This window comes from Mobula birostris, chromosome 4 (genome assembly GCF_030028105.1).
Source record: "Mobula birostris isolate sMobBir1 chromosome 4, sMobBir1.hap1, whole genome shotgun sequence".
Taxonomy (NCBI): Eukaryota; Metazoa; Chordata; class Chondrichthyes; order Myliobatiformes; family Myliobatidae; genus Mobula; species Mobula birostris.
In genome coordinates, this window is record NC_092373.1 from 72680817 (window position 1) to 72703063 (window position 22247).

Genomic DNA, 22247 nt, shown 5'->3' on the forward strand with positions numbered 1-22247 from the left:
AGTCTAGGCCGTTGTCTGGATCGGCAGCCCATCGGGGGTTGACTGTCTGCAAAGCCCTTCTCACGTCTGCTGCTGTTACACACGGAGCTTGCTCACCTGGAAGCAGGGTGGCTTTCATGGCTGGCGTTGTTTTGCATGCCTCAAAGCATATATAAAAGTTGTTGACAGCGTCGGGGAGGGAGGCGTCACTGGTGCAGTCAATGCTGCTTTCCTTTGCATCGTTAACAATGCCCTTGATACACAGCCATGTTCGCTGGGGATTGCTATCAAACAAGTGTTCCTGAACTTCATGTGCACAGCCGATCTCTTCCCTCTTGATGCCTAAGGTGACGTTTCTCCTAGTCTCCTAGCTGCTCTTGAGAGACCCAGTAGGCTGTTTATTAGTGGAGACCAGTTTAGCAGCTGGATTCATACTCCAAACCCTTTCGGCTGTCTCTGATCACATTCTGCCAACACAAAAGAGATCCATTTATTGCCAGTCTTTACTTACTGTCTGTTAACATTTGTCTACCCACGCCAGTACTTATCCCCAATTTCAGGTGTTCTAACCTTGTATGAAAACTTACTAAAAGCCTTCCAGTGATTCCCCTTATCTGTTCTGCTCATCACATATTCAAAGAATTCCAATGGAATAATTAACATGATTATAAACAGGAGGAAGTCCGCAGATGCCGGCAATCCAAGCAGCACAAACAAAATGCTGGAGGAACTCAGCAGAGGAACTTAGCATCTATGAAAACGAATACAGTTGACGTTTCAGGCTGAGACACTTTTTCAGGACAGAGAAGGAAGGGAGAAAATGATTTTACTTTCATAACTTCATGCTGACTCTGCTGAATCCTGTGACATTGAGAAGTTTTAATTTAGTGTCTTTCATGTACACTTAATAGCATTTTTCTTTCAACTGATGTTAGTCTATTAACTCTGAAGTTTTTTTTTTCTTTCCCTATTGTTTCTAAGCAGCAGGGTCATATTTGCTGCCCTACAATCCACAAGAACAACTCTCAAGTCTACAGAATCTCAAAAGATGATAACCAGAATATTCACTATCTCTATGGCTACTGGTTTGAAAACTCCAAGATGTAGATAACAGACTCCTGGAATTTATTGGCTTCCATTCCTGCCATTTTTTTTACCACGCAAGAAAACAATTCCCTCAGCTCCTCATTCTCTATTGCATTTCTGGCAGGTTTTTTTTCTCTTCAGTGAAGCCAAAGGTTTTGTTTAACTTCTTTGTCATTTCATTCTCTTCTATAAATTCTCAGGTAGCCCATTCCACTGAGAAAACTTTTCCTTTTTACAGTATATGCTTAGTGAGGCTTAGTATGTTTACTCCGAGTCTACTCAAATTTTGTAAGTTCCTTCATCAATTTTTTGGATCGTTCTTTACTGAGTTCCACGTTTCAGCGAATTCTTAGGCCTTTTGTTATTTCTGGCAAATTCATTAGCCTCTTCCTTTCATTTCATGCTATCCTTAATTTCTCCTTTCAGCCATGGACAGATTGCTTTTACTGTTTTTGTGCCTCAACTTTTTTATTCCTTAACCTTCTTAACCTTTCTTTTAATGCCATAGACCCCTTTGACTGTCTGGTGGAGCCTGTAGATTCCTTCTCTGAGTAATGCATTTACACATAAAATAAAATGCTTAGGATTACAAAAGAAACCAATTATATTGAAATACAGTTATCAAAATACTACTGTGGTTTGTTCCCTACGTTCATAATTGAAGGAAGTGCTAAATTTCAGTTAGAAGTTAGTGAAAATGAAGGTGTAATTTTTTCCCATCCCAGTTCAAGGAATATATCTCTACAATTCATATATTGTTGCATTGTCTCTCTTACTGTCAACTTTTAATTTAGTTTCAGAGGCGAAAAAAGAGATTTATCATTTTAGTCCTGTAAATTTATTTCTGGTATTGTCATATTTCAAAAATAATATTGGATTCTTTCTTATCAGTAGGACTTATTTTCATCATTGTAGTTATTCAGTCATCCACATCCAACTTGCCTGTCTTATCTTTGGATCTCGTTAGTCATAGGTTGGCAGAAAATTGGATGGGTAAGTTTTACCTGGAGAATGATGGGCATCTTTGTATCCTCTGTCTGAATTTTGCTTCTAATGCAAATTGAACATGAGTGTTTTAATTTAGGATTAAATTTAGGGACTGTTTATTTGCTAGATGAATCTTTGGCAGTGATCATCCTTTTTTTGGGAGATCTACAGTACTTGGACAAAAATCCTAAAGTATTTCAGAATCAGAATCCAGTTTAATACCACTTGCAGATATCATGAAATATGTTGCTTTGCAGTAGCAGTACTTTGCAATGCATAATAAAATTGTTAAAAAACTATAAATTACTTGAGTCGAGGTCCACCGTGGATGTTGTGTCCTAGCTATCTATATTGTTGCCTGTGGCCGATGAGACCAATGCAAGAGATACTCAAGCCACTATACAAGCCAGGGGATGCAGCTGATGAATCCAAAGGAATGGCGGACGCTGATACAGTTTGGCATCAGCAGCGTCACAGGAGTTGCCGGTGAGTGTTGAACTGTTCGGGACTCCAGCTCCAGATTTTTCCTTGCAGTTTACGCCCAAAGCCTTCCCTCTGAGTGGATATAGCCACCAGCAAGAGGATGAGCTACCATCTCCTGGATGAACTGCCAACCACAGCTGATGAGTGTCATCTGCCCGATATGAATTACAATAAGAAATATATATATATAAATTAAATAAGTCGTGCAAAAAGAAAGCAAAAACAAAATTTAAGAAAACTGAAATAGTCTTCATTGATTCATTATCCATTCAGAAATCTGATAGCAGAGGGGAGGAAGCTATTCCTAAAATGTTGAGTCTACGCTGCTGTGCCTCCTTGATGGTAGCAATGGGACAAAGTGCTGGGTGATGAAATCCATCTTTACGAGGCATTGTCTTTTGAAGATGTCCTAGATGCTAGGGAGATTAATGCCCATGATGGAGCTGGCTGTGTTCGCAACTTCCTGCAGCTTTTTCCAATCTTGTGCAATGGCCCCTCCATACCAGACCATGATGTAATCAGATAGAATGCTCTCCACAATACATCTGTAGAAATTTGCAAGAGTCTTTGGTGACCTACTGAATCTCCTCAAACTCCTAATGAAATATAGCCATTGGTGTGCCTTCTTTGTAATTGCATTAATATGTTGGGCCCAGGATGGATCTTGAGAGATGTTGACACCAAGAAATTTGAAATGGCTCACCCTTTCCTCTGCTGATTCCTCGGTGAAGATTGGTGTGTTCCCTCAATGCCCCCTTCCTGAAGTCCACAATCAATTTCTTGGTCTTATTGATGCTGAGTGCCAGATTGTTGCTGTGACACCACTCAACCAGTTGGTCTGTCTCACTCCCTTACACCTCCTTGTCACCATCTGAAATTCTGCCAACAATAGTTGTGTCATCAGCAAACTTGTAGAAGATGTTTGAGCTGTGCATAGACATACAGTCATTGGTGTAGAGAGAGTAGAGCAGTGGGCTAAGCACACATCCTTGAGGTGTGCCAGTGTTGATTGTCAGCAAAATGGAAATGTTATTTCTGATCTGCACAGACTGTGGACTTCCAATGAAGAAGTCAAGGATTCCATTGCAACCAGCAGTAGAGAGGCCCAGGTTTTGTAGCTTGTTGATTAGAACTGAGGGCGTGACAGTGTTGAACGCTGAGCTGTAATCAGTAAACAGCAGCCTGACATGGGTATTGCAAGGCAATTATTTTAAGACATGCAAGTCTGAATACAAGTCTTGGAAACATAACTGTGTTATATTGTATTATTTTCTTACCACAAGGATCTCAATTTTGATCACAATTGCAAAATCATTGAAATCGTATGTGCCATATAATATAACAACAATTATAGTAAGTTCATTGCTATTATAACGAGTAATCTTGTTCAATGCTCCTGTGCTCTGCAGTTGTTATAATTAAAATAATTTTCCAAAACTCAGTTATATCCATCTCAGAATACACTACAATTGGCAATGACATTAATATAATTTGACAAATCAACATGTTACCAATAACATTCTTATCTCATAGATTCTGGGAGAAATGAAGAACGACAGTCGGCCCTCCTTATCCGCAGGGGATTGGTTCCGGGACCCCCCGCAGATACCAAAAAACACGGATGCTCATCCATTATATAAAATGGCGTAGTATTTGCATATAACCTACGCACATCCTCCCATATACTTTAAATCATCTCTAGATTACTTATAATACTTAATATAATGTAAATGCTATTAAATAGTTGTTATACTGTATTGTTTAGGGAATAATGACAAGAAAAAATGCTCAAACAACGAGTGCTGGAGAGAGAACTTCTGGGTTTTCCCGATCCGCAGTTAGCTGATTCCGCGGATAAGGAGGGCCGACAGTCTACAAACCAGCCACTGAGGATTCAGTCTGCTGCTGACTCAGTGAGTGTATTTTGTAATGGTCCTAGTTGTTATGTTTGTGATTAATAAAGACAAACTCAGTGTGGGTAAACACTAGAATATCTTATTACCCAAAACTGTTCAACACCGAGTGCATGCCTTCAAAACTTCCAGTTCCGGGTGAACCAACCACATTGCCCACTGGGAATTGAAGTTCTTCATTATCTACATACATAATAACACACTAGCGGCCTGATCAAAGGCAGAGCTTCTGATTCCAAGAAAGTAATTGCACCTATGGTAACATCTGCTGATTTTCTTTAGTGTAAAGTAAAATTTAAACAAGGAAGGCAGTTAAGTCTGTTAATAGTTGAGCAATCTGAGATTAAGTGCAAACATACAGGTAAACAAGGCTGGAGAATTGCAAGGCCTTTTTTTTTCCACTTGGCTAGGGAGGGTAGTAAAATAATGGCCTGAGCACAGTCTAACTTCAGAGACACCTGAACTTCATTCAACTTCTGGAAGGTGGACCTTGAAAACATTACACTGACTTCTGTTAAACTGACAGACCTGTAATTTCTGGGTTTATTTTTCCATTATTTTGAGCAAGGTGTAACATTTCCATGGGATTTGCTACTGTACCTATGGAGTATAAATAACTCAATCAGTACAAAATAGCTTAGTTTCCTTATACAGACACAGAAGCGAGATTTATCAGCTAGTAGAGTGGTGTCGCAGCAGCTACCTTGCACTCATCATCAGTAAGACCAAAAAAAAGATTGTTAACTTTAGAAAGGGTAAGACGAGGGAACATGAAGGATCAGGAGTGAAGAGAGTGAGCAACTTCAAGTTCCTGGCTGTCAATATCTCTGATACTCTATCCTGGGCCCAACATATCAATGCAGCTACAAAGAAGGCACGACAGCAGCTACAGGTCTTTAGGAGTTTGTTGAGATTTGGTATGTCACTTTGGTGTCTTTGAGAGGAGGTACAGAAGCCTGAAAGCACACACTCAACAATTCAGGAACAGCTTCTTCCCCTTTACCATCCAATTTCTGAATGGGCATTAAAACCATGAACACGACCGCACTACTTTTTTATTTCCTTGTTTGCACCACATAATTTAACTATTTAATATATATATTCTTACTGTTTTTCTTTTTTTCTTATCATTTATGTATTGTATTGTACTGCTGCTACAAAGACAACGAGTTTGGTGACATATGCTGGTGATATGAAACCTGATTCTGATTCTGAGAAGGAGGCCATTGAGCCATTTGGATCCATGTTGCAGTCAGGGAGCTATCCCATTTGCATAATTCCCTTGTGTCCCTGCACCTCTTCTTAGACGTGTCCGTCAGCTCTGGTTTGATTCATTTAATTTCTGCCGGATATCAGACTTCAGTGGTTAGTTGAATAAAGTAAGTCTGTACTAATGTTCGTAGTTTAGCACCAAAGTCAAGCTATATTCTTGTATTTTGCATTAGTTTGTGGACAAGAGAGACCTGAAGCCAGGTTGATTTTGTAATAAAGCCTGGATTCACAATACCCTGGGGAAAAGGTTGAAGTGTCTGGCTATTGCAGTCACCAGGGATGAAGTGACACCTGGGGTGAGGGGAATAAAAAATAGGCACATAACCTTCTGTTTGATTGCGCAGTCAGCTGTGCCACTGGAGTTGTGAACAACTGTTCATAGTTAGCACAGTTGGGTTTATGTTTCTTTTTACTCAGCTTGCAAGCACTGCTCAGATTGGCACTTAAAGCAACATGTATGATATCATTTAAATTTTGTCTTGAATATCTTCTTCACCTCCATCATGAGATGTCTGATGAGCCCATGAACACCACCTCATTATTCTTTTATTTTCTGCACTGATGTTATAATTTATAGTGATGCTTATGTCATTGCATGGTACCTTTTCTGCAAACCACAAATTTTGGGCTGCATTTCCCACCATTGCCTGGAAGGAGTTTGTACGTTCTCCCCATGACCGCTTGGGTTTTCTCCAGATACTCTGGTTTCCTCCCACAGTCCAAGGATGATTCAGTCGGTAGGTGAATTGGTCATTGTAAACTGTCCTGTGATTAGGCCAGGGGTAAATCACGGGTTGCTGAGCAGCACAAATTGAAGGGCCTATTGCATGCTGCATCTCAAATAAATGACAAAGTCCTGTAATCATAACCCTGTTCCTGATTCTGACTCTGACCTATGTCAAGGTAGTACAAGAGAAAATCAATAACAGCAATGCAGAACAAAGCATTGCAGAGAAAGTCCGATCTACATTTACTTATCACATGTAAATTGAAAAATTGTGAAATGTGCTGTTTGTGTTAACAACTAACACACCCAAGGATATGCTGGGGGCAGCCCTCAATTGTCACCACACGTTCTAGCGCCAACATAGCATGTCCACAATTCAGAAGAACAACAAGAGCAGCAGCAACAGAAACCCCTTTCCCACCCTCACATACGCAAGCAAGCCTCCAACTCCAGCTCAGGCTTCCTCTTGACCTCAGGCCTTGGCCCTGGACTCTCAGACATTGGGCCAGTCCCTGGTTTGGTCTTGCAGGTTCGACCCTCGAGCTTCTACCTCCTGACTCTCCGACTCCAATCTGTGACGTTTGGGCTTTCTCCTTCTGGACTTGTCGAAGTTTGACCTTTAGCTTTGCAGATAAACAATAAGATGCGAGTGCCATGACAAGGGAAACTGTAAGGTCAAGATTTCATCTTTCACTCATCCTGTTCGGATCACCATTCATAGTAATGCCAGTGTCCAGTGTCGTACATCGGCAATCGCCTCTGATCTGGGCCAACATTTACGTGCTGGGTGGCACCTAATTAATTAGCTTGCTTATTTCTGTTTTTTTTCTTAAAGATGTGCTGGGTGCATTCCGGCTACCACTGCACCACTGCATTCTTCGCGGCCCGGTATCGGTCCGTGGACTGGAGGTTGGGGACCACTGATATACTGCATAGATACATTGATAATAAATATACTTTGACTCTTTGAATGTTAAACTCTTGACCCACCATAACTCGGCGATGAAAAATAATTTATTTTAATCTTTCACTATTCCCATTATTCAAATGAAGGAGTGTGTTCATCTATCAAAATGAGTTCTACAAATGCAACAGCTGCTGACTGTTTGGCAGACAGCTGGAGTGAATTAATGTGGTTAAAGTGGACATAGTGATGCCAAATACAGCTCCTTGGGTGGATCCAACATTCCTGATGTTCCTCTTCACAGCTGAAGCCTTCAGATGTTAGAGCATTCTGTTGTAGCAATTTAAACCAAGATCCAACTCTGAGAGGAAATATTGTCTGCCCCAAAATACAGCAAGGGAGTATTTTTTTCACTAAAGTGTCTGTGGCTATCTTGTTGCTCCATGCAAAGATGTTTTGAGAAGTGATAGCTAGGACAAGATTTGTTTTAAGCATCATCATATGATCACCAGGTATTGAATGGATTATTTTTAGCTGCTCTCAGCACTAATCCCTGCACCTCCAATAGCCAATTTTGACACAGTCTGTGACAACAAACTATTGTTGGCAGAATTTCAGATAGTGAAAAGAAGGTGTACAGGAGCAAGATATACAGTGGCATGCAAATGTTTGGACACCCCGGTCAAAATTTCCGTTACTGTGAATAGCTAAGCAAGTAAAAGATGACCTAATTTCCAAAAGGCATAAAGTTCAAGATGACACATTTCTTTAATATTTTAAGCAAGATTACCTTTTTATTTTCATCTTTTACAGTTTCAAAATAACAAAAAAGGAAAAGGGCCTGAAGCAAAAGTTTGGGCACCCTACATGGTCAGTACTTAGTAACACCCCCTTTGGCAAGTATCACAGCTTGTAAAGGCTTTCTGTAGCCAGCTAAGAGTCTTTCAATTCTTGTTTGGGGGATTTTCGCCCATTCTTCCTTGCAAAAGGCTTCTAGTTCTGTGAGATTCTTGCTCCGTCTTGCATGCACTGCTCTTTTGAGGTCTATCCACAGATTCTCGATGATGTTTATGTCATGCTCAGCTATGTCGGCTCATATTTATCTAGGGGAAACCCCGTCCACCGCCCAACCGTGTCTCCCGATTGCGTCAGTTGCTGTACAATGCCACCTGGTACAACCTCAAACATCCAATATCAGACAGCACGCAATGTACACTTTACAGATTACACAGATACAATATAAAAGAAAAAAGAAAAAGGCACCAGACTTATCACAGTTCAATTTCTTCGTGCACACAGTTGGAGCTCAAATACCTGGGGTCTTCTCTCTTCACCCTGTGATCCACTCCGACCCCCTCGACTCGCCGCTCAGGACCACCCAAGGTGAACGAGAATGCTTCCAACACGTCCATCTTACTCCTGGTCTCTCCTCAAAAGCCCACCAAGCAGTTCTCTCGAAAAGTTTTCTTGGTCTTCCAGACCTCAACTTGACCTCCACCATTCCTGTTAACTGTCATTTCTTAATTACATTATGAACTGTGAAAAGGGCAACCTGAAAATGCTTTGCTATCTTCTTATAGCCTTCTCCTGCTTTGTGGGCATCATTTATTTTAATTTTCAGAGTGCTAGGCAGCTTATAGAGGAGCCCATGGCTGCTGATTGTTGGGACAAGGTTTGAGGAGTCAGGGTATTTATAGAGCTTTGAAATTTGCATCCCCTGGCCTTTCCTTATGATGACTGTGAACAAGCCATAGCCCTAACAAGCTAATTAAGGTCTGAGACCTTGGTAAAGGTTATCTGAGAGCTCAAATCTCTTGGGGTGCCCAAACGTTCGCATGGTGCTCCTTTCTTTTTTCACTCTAAAATTGTACAAAACAAAAATAATATACTAATCTTGCTTAAGATGTTGAAAAGAATGTTTCATCTTCAACTTTATGACTTTTGGAGATCAGTTCATCTTCTACTCACTTAACTATTCACAGTAACAGAAATTTTGACCAGGGGTGCCCAAACTTTTGCATGCCTCTGTATCAGCTAATTGTAACAACCTTGCACTCAACATCATTAAGACCAGCGAACAGATCTTGGACTTCAGAAAGGGTAAAATGAGGGAACACACACCAATCCTCATCAAATGATCAGAAGTGCAAAGAATGAGCAATTTCAAATTCCTGGGTACCAGTATCTCTGAGGATGTCAGGCTGTCTTTAAGGAAGGTGAACCCTCACAAGGTGGCAGGCCCTAGTGGAGTTACTGGTAAGGCTCTGAAAACTTGTGCCAACCAACTGCTGGGAATACTCGAGGACATTTTTCAACCTCTCGCTGCTACGGTTGGAACCTCCCACCCGCTTCAAAAAGGCAAGAATTATACCAGTGTCTAAGAAGAGCGGTATGAGCTGTCTTAATGACTATCATCCAGTAGCACTCACATCTGCGGTGATAAAACGCTGAGTGGTTGGTCATGGATAGAATGAATTCCTGCCTCAGGAAGGACCTGGACTCCGTGCAATTTGCCTATTGCCACAATAGGTCTGCGACCGACACAGTCTCAATGGCTCTTCAGATTGCCTTCGATTAACAGGATAATACAAACACCTATGTCACCATGTAGTTCGTTGACTATAGCTCAGTGGTTAACACTATCATTCCCACAGTCCTGATCAATAAACTACAGAACCTGGGCCTCTGTACCTCCCTCTGCAATTAGGTCCTCGACTTCCTAACCAGAAGACCACAATCTGTGTGGATTGGTGATAACATCTCCTCCTCACTGACGATTAACACTGATGCACCTCAGGGTGTGTGCTTAGCCCAATGTTCTACTCCCCCTATACCCATGACTGTGTGGCTACTCATAGCTCAAATACCATCTATAAATTTGCTGATGATAAAACCATTGCTGGTAGGATCTCAGATGGAAATCAGAGGGCGTACAGGAGCGAGATATACCAGCTAGTGGAGTGGTGTCTCAGTAACAACCTTGCACTCAGTGTCAGTAAGACAAAAGAGCTGATTATGGACTTCAGGAAGGGTAAGATGAGGGAACACAAACCAATCCTTATAGAGGGATCAGAAGTGAGCAATTTCAAATTCACAGATGTCAAGATCTCTTGAGGATCTAACCTGGTCCGACCCTATCAATGCAGCTATGAAGAAGGCAAGACAGCGGCTGTATTTCATTAGGAGTTTGAAGAGATTTGGTATGTCACCTAAATCACTCAAAAAAAATTCTATAAATGTACTGTGGAGAGCATTCTGACAGGCTGCATCGCTGTCTGGTATGGGGGGGGGGCGGGGTTGGTGATGGTGGTGCTCCACAGGATTGAAAGACGCTGCAGGAAGTTGTAAAATTAGTCAGCTCCGTCTTGGGTACTGCCTCCATAGTATCCAAGACATCTTCAAGGAGCAACACACATCAAAGTTGCTGGTGAACACAGCAGGCCAAGCAGCATCTCTAGGAAGAGGTACAGTCGACGTTTCAGGCCGAGACCCTTCGTCAGGACTAACTGAAAGAAGAGCTAGTAAGAGATTTGAAAGTGGGAGGGGGAGGGGGAGATCCAAAGTGATAAGAGAAGACAGGAGGGGGAGGGATGGAGCCAAGAGCTGGACAGGTGATTGGCAAAAGGGATATGAGAGGATCATGGGACAGGAGCCCCAGGGAGAAAGAAAAGGGGGAGGGGGGAAAAGCCCAGAGGATGGGCAGGGGGTATAGTGAGAGGGACAGAGGGAGAAAAAGGAGAGAGAGAGAGAGAGAAAAAGAATGTGTGTATATAAATAAATAACGGATGGGGTACGAGGGGGAGGTCACCTACCACCCCACCAGCCTCCGGGTCCAACACAGGTAACTTCCGCCACCTCCAACAGGATCCCACCACTAAGCACATCTTTCCCTCCCCCCCCTCTGCATTCCGCAAGAATCGCTCCCTACGCGACTCCCTTGTCCATTCGTCCCCCCCATCCCTCCTCACTGATCTCCCTCCTGGCACTTATCCATGTAAGCCGAACAAGTGCTATACATGCCCCTACACTTCCTCCCTTACCACCATTCAGGGCCCCAAACAGTCCTTCCAGGTGAGGCAACACTTCACCTGTGAGTCGGCTGGGGTGATATACTGCGTCCGGTGCTCCCGATGTGGCCTTCTATATATTAGCGAGACCCGACGCAGACTGGGAGATTGTTTCGCTGAACATCTACGCTCTGTCCGCCAGAGAAAGCAGGATCTCCCAGTGGCCACACATTTTAATTCCACATCCCATTCCCATTCTGACATGTCTATCCACAGCCTCCTCTACTGTAAAGATGAAGCCACACTCAGGTTGGAGGAACAACACCTTATATTCTGTCTGGGTAGCCTCCAACCTGATGGCATGAACATTGACTTCTCTAACTTCTGCTAATGCCCCACCTCCCCCTCGTACCCCATCCATTATTTATTTATATACACACATTCTTTCTCTCACTCTCCTTTTTCTCCCTCTGTCCCTCTGACTCTGGGGGGGGGGCTACTCTAGAGGTTGGAAATAAGCTGCAGAGAGTTGTAAAATTGGTCAGCTCCATCACGAGCTCTAGCCTCTGTAGTATCCAGTGTATCTTCTAGGAGCGATGTCTCAAAGATGCAGCATCCATCATTAAGGACCCCCGGCACCCAGATCATGCCTTCTTCTCATTGCTACCATCAGGAAGGAGGTACAGAAACCTGAAGGCACACACTTAACGATTGAGGAACAGTTTCTTCCCTCTGCCATCCGATTTCTGAATAGACATTGAACCCTTTAACACTTCCTCTCTTATTTAATTTAACTATATATATATAGTTAATAATTCCTTTAATAATTCCTCTCCTAGCGTCACCTGAACCAGTACATAGCTGTGGAGGAGAGAGACAGTAACCCGAATCTTCTCCATTCTGAAATCGGTAATCCTCTCCATTCTGAGCCCATGGAAAGCCAGGTTGGCCAGGCCTCTGCATAGACACAAGGGTCTACAATCGTCTCATCATAACTGAATAACTGTGTTAGGCAATAAAATGCAACAACTGTGAACTGTCTCTTAGTATAGTAACTGGATAACGTTGACGTTGCTGGAGGGACAACTCCATATCTGCAAATTGCATAATATGATGCCTGAAACCTCCAGGCAGGAGTCTTGTGATTCTACAGTCACCTCTGGAAACCGTTCACTCAGACTTCTGGTTCAGCAAATTCTTACCTATTAAGGCACTTTACAGTTTGAACAATTTACCCCATTTTAGTGGCAATATGGAGTTTATATTTTACTGTTTTAAATTGGCTTTATGTAAGCATACCTCCTAATAACACAAAGGGTTACTTTATGGCAGCTATCTTTTCAACATATTACTAATTTGTCCTTGGACCTTGGTATTGCATCTCTCCTCTGAAAAGCTGATGGCAGTCTTCCTAAAATAAAACTTGCATCTGATGTTGAAAACCAATTCAAAATTTAATTTAATTTTACTGACCTCTACCTTGCCGAGGCACAGTGACAACTCACGGATACCTCCTCTTATTTACCCCTCGATCGTGACCCCTCTAAGGAGCACCAGGCCATTGTCTCCCACACCATCACCAACTTTATCCGCTCAGGGGATCTCCCATCCACTGCTACCAACCTTATAGTTCCCACACCCCGCACTTCCCGTTTCTACCTCCTACCCAAGATCCACAAACCTGCCTGTCCTGGCCGACCTATTGTCTCAGCTTGCTCCTGCCCCACCGAACTCGTTTCTGCATACCTCGACACGGTTTTATCCCCCCTTGTTCAATCCCTTCCGACCTATGTTCGTGACACTTCTCGCGCTCTTAAACTTTTCGATGATTTTAAGTTCCCTGGCCCCCACCGCTTTATTTTCACCATGGATGTCCAGTCCCTATATACTTCCATCCCCCATCAGGAAGGTCTCAAAGCTCTACGCTTCTGTTTGGATTCCAGACCTAATCAGTTCTCCTCTACCACCACTCTGCTCCGTCTAGCGGAATTAGTCCTTACTCTTAATAATTTCTCCTTTGGCTCCTCCCACTTCCTCCAAACTAGAGGTGTAGCTATGGGCACCCATATGGGTCCTAGCTATGCCTGCCTTTTTGTTGGGTTTATGGAACAATCTATGTTCCGTGCCTATTCTGGTATCTGTCCCCCACTTTTCCTTCGCTACATCGACGACTGCATTGGCGCTGCTTCCTGCACGCATGCAGAACTCATTGACTTTACTAATTTTGCCTCCAACTTTCACCCTGCCCTCAAGTTTACCTGGTCCATTTCTGACACCTCCCTCCCCTGTCTGGATCTTTCTGTCTCTGTCTCTGGAGACAGCTTATCCACTGATGTCTACTATAAGCCTACTGACTCTCACAGCTATCTGGACTATTCCTCTTCTCACCCTGTCTCTTGCAAAAATGCCATCCCCTTCTCGCAATTCCTCCGTCTCCGCCGCATCTGCTCTCAGGATGAGGCTTTTCATTCTAGGACGAGGAAGATGTCTTCCTTTTTTAAAGAAAGGGGCTTCCCTTCCTCCACTATCAACTCTGCTCTTAAACGCATCTCCCCCATTTCACGTACATGTGCTCTCACTCCATCCTCTCACCACCCCACTAGGAATAGGGTTCCCCTGGTCCGCACCTACCACCCCACCAGCCTCCGGGTCCAACATATTCTTCTCCGTAACTTCCGCCATCTCCAACGGGATCCCACCACTAAGCACATCTTTCCCTCCCCCCCGCTCTCTGCATTCCGCAGGGGTCACTCCCTATGCAACTCCCTTGTCCATTCGTCCCCCCCATCCCTCCCCACTGATCTCCCTCCTGGCACTTATCCGTGTAAGCGGAACAAGTGCTACACATGCCCTTACACTTCCTCCCTTACCACCATTCAGGTCCCCAAACAGTCCTTTCAGGTGAGGCAACACTTCACCTGTGAGTCGACTGGGGTGATATACTGCGTCCGGTGCTCCCGATGTGGCCTTTTATATATTGGCGAGACCCGACGCAGACTGGGAGACCGCTTTGCTGAACATCTACGTTCTGTCCGCCAGAGAAAGCAGGATTTCCCAGTGGCCACACATTTTAATTCCACATCCCATTCCCATTCTGACATGTCTATCCACGGCCTCCTCTACTGTAAAGATGAAGCCACACTCAGGTTGGAGGAACAACACCTTATATTCCGTCTGGGTAGCCTCCAACCTAATGGCATGAACATCGACTTCTCTAACTTCCGCTAAGGCCCCACCTCCCCCTCATACCCCATCTGTTACTTATTTTTATACACACATTCTTTCTCTCACTCTCCTTTTTCTCCCTCTGTCCCTCTGAATATACCTCTTGCCCATCCTCTGTTTCTCCCCCCCCCCTTGTCTTTCTTCCCGGACCTCCTGTCCCATGATCCTCTCATATCCCTTTTGCCAATCACCTGTCCAGCTCTTGGCTCTATCCCTCCCCCTCCTGTCTTCTCCTATCATTTTGGATCTCCCCCTCCCCCTCCCACTTTCAAATCCCTTACTCACTCTTCCTTCAGTTAGTCCTGACGAAGGGTCTCGGCCTGAAACGTCGACTGTACCTCTTCCTAGAGATGCTGCCTGGCCTGCTGCGTTCACCAGCAACTTTGATGTGTGTTGCTTAAAAATTTAATATGGGCTTTGGACAGAAAATAATTTCCCTGTTGCAGCTGGCGTGATGGAAGAACCCTCAGCACCTGTCCGTGCTTGATAAAACTTTGTGTCCTTTTTCGCATTCTCCTATAAAATGCATTAAGCAGGAAAGCAACATTATTGTACTCTAACCGTCAGGAACTCCCATCAGCATATCATTATTCACTTGCATGGATGTAAAGAATCCAGAATACAAAGCCATGCCTGTTTTTTCTTGGACTCTTAACCATTCATTGAAAGCCATGAATTTTGGCATATTGAGGTAGGTGTGGAATGTGGTAACTGAGGACTTGGATGGATAAAACAACTTTTTAAAAAAAAATTTTGTTAACATTTGCTACCAGATAGAGCAGCTGCATTGTTCCAAGTGAATTCCGCTTAGACTACAGAAAAAAAAAGCTGACGGCTGTATGTGGGAATGGGGGACAGAAATGCTGAGTGCAGTTGTGCACACTAGTTTAGATGCAGGTCTTTTTTTTTGTGGAGAAGCCAGTTGCTGCCCTGCCTGGGCCCCCCTGTCACAACACATGAAAGAATCTATTTATAAATGTCAGAGCTGAAGTGAAAACCTTGTGTATGAATGAAGAACATTTTCTGTGCAACATATTAAATCCTTTCCGTGGTCTGTGAATAAATCTTTATATATCTGCTTGGATGAATTAATTAACCCCTCGGCATTTTCTGCAAGGCTATGCGTGGCAACTTAGTTCATGTGTAGCCTTCAGATCTTAGTAAGCAATCCAATTGTCCCAACTGAACTCTTGGAATTAAACAGATCAAATCTTCCTCAATGAATTAACATGATTTGGGGAGGAAAAATTGCAAATCCACTGCATTACATTTAAAAACTTTGTTTTCTAAACATATGCTTCATTTTCCCTCATCATCCACTAATATTATGAGAAACATAGACATGTTTGTTTTCAGAATATTTAATCTTCTGAATCCAATTAGTGTTCTCCCTTGAGGCCAAGATGAACTTGCAGATTTTATTTTGAGTGGATCTGTTTTTGTTCAGTGTGTATATGTATTAGATAAATTGCATCAGGCCTAGCAGGGAGTGAGAGATGTATTTAAATTGCTAGCAGTACTCTGTTGGCTTAGATCAATGCAGTTTTTAACATCAGTACCCTTTGAAGATGACAGCTGTCACTTTGACAGGAGTCGACAAGTGCCAGCTTTTGCATTGTTACTCTAAAAACGAGTTTGTGAACGATACTAACACAGGCTTAAAATAAGATGATTATCTATTCACTCTAGTTGTGTATATGTCCAGAATTTTTAAAGTACAAACCAAAATGTGTGTAAAGTATAAAAATAGCTGATTTGGAATCTGACACAGTGCCTTAGTAACCTCAGCTTGACCTGAACCAACCTTTGCTCTATTGTACAGACCTAAAAATGATCTGTCTTATCATCAGATCAGTTAGCATGTTGAATGAAAAGTATTCAAGTTTTGCATCCTTTTTGCTTATCCCTGGTACTTTGCCAGTCCTAGCCAGACTCTCCATTATATTAAAATGCTGGTTAGTGCTTATTCCTGTGTGAGAACACTCTAAAGACAGATCACAATCTACTTTCTGGACCTTGAGAGAGGCTCGAGTCATCTGAAAAATAACGATTTTATGTGGAATATATTCAGGGAGATTTCTAACCTTCTTGAAATTAGTTCTGACTAACTAGTCCAGCTTTTGCTTTTTATAAGTTCAGAACTCATGCCTGTTGAACCTAAAGCATGTGCTAAGACTCAGCTGCAGCCTTAGTTCCACCTGTTTAAAGCCAGGATTTTCAGATTACAGGTATAAGGAAGTCATTGATGTGGGCACAAATCTAGAAACCTGACCAAGCTTTCAAAAGCAGAGCTAATGTAGCATCAAAAATGAGATTAGTCATTTCAGTTCATTTAAAGGGCGAAGTGTCAAATGATTAGATCTCCTGCGAAGTGTTAAGTGATTACATCTCCTGCAAAGTGTACTGTATGTAATAGCCCAGCATTAATTGCAGTGATGATGTTGGCAGCAAGCTCAGTACACGGAACTCAAGAAACCTACTGCACAAGACCACGCAGCCCAGTCGCTTTCTGGATCAGGAAGAGCCATTCAAAATAATCACAATTCCCAGCACTCGCGTTAAGTGCTGGGATCTGACACGTTAAGTGCTCATCAAAGCACTTTATAAATTATGTTTGAGTGTTCTGGCCTTACTTATTGTTTTCAGGCAATGAGTTTTAAATTCCCACCACACTCTGGATGAAAAGATTTTCTCCTTCATTCTTGTTTGAAAATTTAGATCCCCGACTTACTCTCACCTTTGGTAAATTCGCTTCTTTATATACCTAGACTTGGACAACATTATTTTTACAACTTATTTTAAATCTCTCCTCTCCTCCACCTCTTCTGTTCCTCTGCCCCGGCTGTGCCCATCCTTGTAGTTACATATCTCCAGCCCTATAAAACTTCCTCTTCACCCTCAGTTGTGCTGTCACTTGTTTCCTGTAAAGTCAAGACCAGAACTGCAGTCACAACCTTTAATCGATCAGTTCACCAATATGGCATCAAAGTAACTGCAATACTGACAAAACGCAACGTGGGTCAGGAGCCAACATGTGTCAAAGATGACCAGATTTGTAGAAAACAATATTAACAATTAATTCCATGGAACTAATTTCCGAGCCTACCATACTTTGAGTGATAATGTTGCTATCAGTGAAAATTTGCCTTCCCGACAGTCATCACCTTGGCTATACCATATGGATATAGAGCTCTGTTTTTGATGCTGTATTGGTTGCAACATACATTATTATTGATTGAATTGGTTTTTATATTAGAAAGGTATTAACATGTGCAATATTAGATATGGCAAAGATATTTCCCATGGTAGGGGAGTCTAGGGACAAGAGGGCACGACTTCAGGATTGAAGGACGCCCACTTAGAACAGAGATGTGGAGAAATTACTTTAGTCATGGGGTGGTAAACCTGTGGAATTTGTTGCCATGAGTGGCTGCGGAAGCCAAATCATTGGGCGCATTTAAGGCGGAGATAGATAGATTCTTAATTAGCCAGGGCATCAAAGGTATGTGGAGAAGGCAGGGGAGTGGGGATGACTGGAAGAATTGGATCAGCCCATGATTGAATGGCGGAGCAGACTCGATGGGATGAATGGCCTAATTCTGTTCCTATATCTTAAGGTCTTAATAGGTACACCAATTGGAAGTGCAATGAGTAGACAGACCAGTCAGGTAATAATACCAGTGGTGAACCGTTGGATCTGAATGATAGCGATAAAATCATGTAATCCTGGCACAGCTGACCTCTTATTTCGCAGTAATAACCTAATCTGCAACTGGTTAAGGAATTGTCAATTCTCTTCAAGTTTGTTACTGACATTCCTTTTAAAAAGAAGAGCAGATATTGGAAAGTCAAGCTGTAAACAGAATGCTAGGAGTGTAAAGCAAATCATGGTGCGTCAATAGGGGGAAAAAACAGTCTTTCATTCAGGTCAAGTGCTCTTCATCAGAATTAGGGATGTGTTTAAATTGCAGAAAACGGGAGGAGTGAAGAGCCTCAAAAAAGGTGACGGGCTGGGGAAGAAAGGGTTACCTCCAGTCATTTGAAAAATAGCTATTTTATATGTAATACAGTCGGGGAGATTTCTAAGGCTCTTAGGAACTCTCTTGCAATTAGTTCTAACTAGTTATAAACTCGAAACTCATGCATGTTGAGTCAAAAACATGTGCAAAGTAGTGCGAGTTTAACAATTTCAGATAGTCCCTTTGAATTTTCTCTTCACAGGGAAGACTGTACCTTTGCTTCCACTTCTATTTCAAAGTGTATTATTTTGTTCCAACTTTCAGAATCAGGTTTGATATCACTGTCATAGGTCGTGAAATTTGTTCTTTCTACAACAAAACTATCAGATTTCAAAGTTCTTCTTACCTTGCAAATGAAAATCAAATAAAAACTGCACATGTTGGAATTCTGAAATAAAACAGAAAAAAACTGGAAATACAGAGTCCAGGCAGCAGCTATTGAACAGACATTTTACCTCCCATAATCTCTAACCTTCCCTTCTACGTAATTAAAATCACACCACACCTCTTTTCTCAGTTTTCCAGTTCTGACGAAGGTCCATTGACTTGACATTGACACCATTTCTCTTCCCCCTCAGCCTGACCATCTGAGTACTGACAGCATTCTTCATTTATAATTTGGACATTTACAGAGTGTTGGAGTTATGTTTCATACTGCTTTTAGTTTTAAATCTTGATGACCTAATTTAAAAGGACCACCTTGTTAATGAATGAAGTGGGACATATCCCACTAACATGGAAGACTTGTCTAGTAAGCTAGCCCTTTCTGTGTGCCTTTGTGCTGCAGAAGGTCTTGTGAATGCACAATGCTTGGCTACATGGCATTCGCTGGGCTCCATGCCCTAACTTCCTGTTTCAGTAAGTACTCATTTATTTTTACAAACTTATTTTAGATTCTGCGGCAATAATTTTTAAAAGTAGCAGTGTGTCATTGAATTTTGTGATCAGCTCTCCCCTGGCTCCAAATGCTTGGCCCAAAGACCAGAATGTAGGCTATCCTTGCATCATTTCCCGGAGCTGCGGATGCAGCTTCATCAGTCTGGACTATCCATATAAGGCTGGAAATCTGCAAGATGACCCACACAATATTGGACCTGACACAGGAACAGGATTTTTATGGATTTCAGTGGAGGGAGCAGCTGCAAGTGACTAAAATAAAGAATAATTGGGGACAGGTTGCCACCCTATACGGCTTGCTGAGAAATAAAGGATCTGTCTTGGTTTTTAAGACTTCTTCATTGGCCATTTTTCCCCTAACCTGGGACAGAAAGGAGCAGGCCTGCTGGTCCTGGTTCAAATAAATCTGTAGATTCATTGTGGTTTGTCCTATAGTGCACAATCTTGAACCAGCTGCCGAAGGAGAGAGCACAAGTTGTTTGTGACCAACTCCTCCAATGATGTTTTTCTTAGTTCACAAGATTTATTTTGGAATACCACTCTGCATTTGGCACTTCAGCGGGGACTAGCTGCCAAACAAAATATATTCTATTGGCATAGTTTGGTTAAGAAATAGCTGTATCTCATTAATTAGCCCTTGCTTTATAATTCATTATTGAACTGTATGTTCCATATTTTGTTATTACATTCTTTATTTATGGTTTATTTTCCATTTTTGAAAGTGCCTGACCAGATCAAAAGTGAGTCATAATGTTAATTGCCATAGAAGCCATTGAAAGCATTAACAGCACAGTTTATGAGGTTCTGATTCAAGAAGGTGTCACCGGGGTCATGTCCTCTTTTCACTGTTAACTCTCAGGCAAACGAACAGAAGCCCGAAGTTGTCAGCACTAGGTTCAGGAACAGCTACTGTCCTACAACCATAAGATTCTTATCTATTTATTTGTTGGGATACAGCGCAGGGTAGGCCTTTTCAGCCCTTCGAGCCATGCCGCCCAGCGATCCCCCAATTTAATCCCAGTCTCATCATGGAACAATTGGCAATGATCAATTAACCCACCGACCAATAGGTCTGTGGACTGTGGGAGGAAACCGGAGCACCCGGAGGAAACCCAGACGAACATGGGGAGAACGTACAAACTCCTTTTAGCCAGGGGCTGGAATTGAACCTAGATAGCCTATATTACATTAGTGTGCCTCCTGTTGAACCATCCTATACAGCACTACCCCTACCTCATCAGACCAGATTCTTGCACTACCATGCACTTGTTACTGATTCTCTTTTGCACTGATACCTTGTTTTGCACAATCTTTTTCTTCACTGCCTTGTATAATTTAAGTTATGTGTTTTCCAAATATATGGAGTTATTTTTATTATATTTCTACCCCGCTGTACTTGTGTATATACCAACAAACTTTGCCTGACCTAACTTGATATGATTTCTATTTGTGTCCTGAGAATAAACGTGGGTGTTGTTTACTGATCTAGAATAGTGTTGTTTGCAAATGTGTTCATGTGTTGGTTCTCAAGACCAGGTATTTTTTTAAAGTTCAGCTATATTTACTCCAGCCATATTTTGGTCAAATTGTATAAATAAACACGTCTGTACATTTTGTGCTGGTGAGGAGGGTGTGGTGCGTATCATCGACTGACGCTGTCATGACAGTTTATGTTAACTATGGTAAGTTTGCAGGAATAGTGGTTAATGGAAATGATCATCTAATGCATGATACAGTAAGTACACTTAAACTTTCTTGGACCAGGATAAGGTCGGACATTTGGGATTTGTTATCAAGCAGATCCACTCGCTCTTACACCCCCTTCAGTTTTCTTAAGCAGGTAGCTGAGAAATATTGAATGATTTATAAAGCTGAAAATAGTCAATAATTCAAGAGTAGACAGTGCTTTTACTGTAAGGTAGCCTTTTCATACCTTGGTCCAAATGGTTTTCTGTCTGGCTCTGGCTGCAGCACTTTCTTGTGTATTCAATTTTTCCTTCCAATGTAATAGTCTTTAACTGGACCACTCTCCATGGTAAAACATCTTATGATCCAACAATTATGTGTGTAAAAAAATACTGTCCTAATTACCCTCTTCCCAAACATCTCTCAATCATCCCAGTTTTAAATTGACTTTTTATTTGTGAAATGCCTCCCCCACAGGCTGATGGGTCATCCCAGAGGGATGGTTTTCTTGTGCTGGATCCACTCTGTACTGAACATATTTCAAAATGTTTCAGGATCCTCAAGCTGTCAAGGCAGTTTGATGTGCTGATGAAAGCTGTGGCTGAGAGGTACAACATTTACAGACCTCAGTTTTCTCTGGACCCTCTTTTCAACCACCGAGCTTTCCACGCCATTTTGCCTCTTGACTGTTTCCGACACTCTGCAACAATATTCCAGTTTTCCGTCTCAATGCATTCTTCATACCTTGCTTATGGTTCGCTGTTCATTCACTGAGTACGGCCAATCTACAAACGGAACAAATGTATTTTGACACATTTATTGCTTCAGGGCTGCTTGTGATTGTGATGTCGGCCTGAGGTGGCAAAAGTGAGAGCTGTTGAATTTCTCCTCACGCCTGGCGTGTTGTCCCACTTCACTACAGGAGTGGCATGTACTGAAGACATGAGTTTAGTGCTCTTGTCCTTTCAAGTTCTCTGTTGTTTTTTGGTGGCCTGCCACCCCCTTTTTCGGCTTGGACATTTTCATCGCAAAGTTGTGCCGATGTCAGCGTTGAGGGAATGT

General features: G+C 42.3%; 1 protein-coding gene across 2 annotated transcripts in view; it reads left to right on the forward strand.

Annotated features, from left to right (window-relative positions):
• The window catches only part of LOC140196410 (EF-hand domain-containing protein D1-like), a 127932-nt gene that overhangs the window by 66768 nt on the left and 38917 nt on the right, over positions 1-22247 (forward strand). The window lies entirely within an intron of this gene.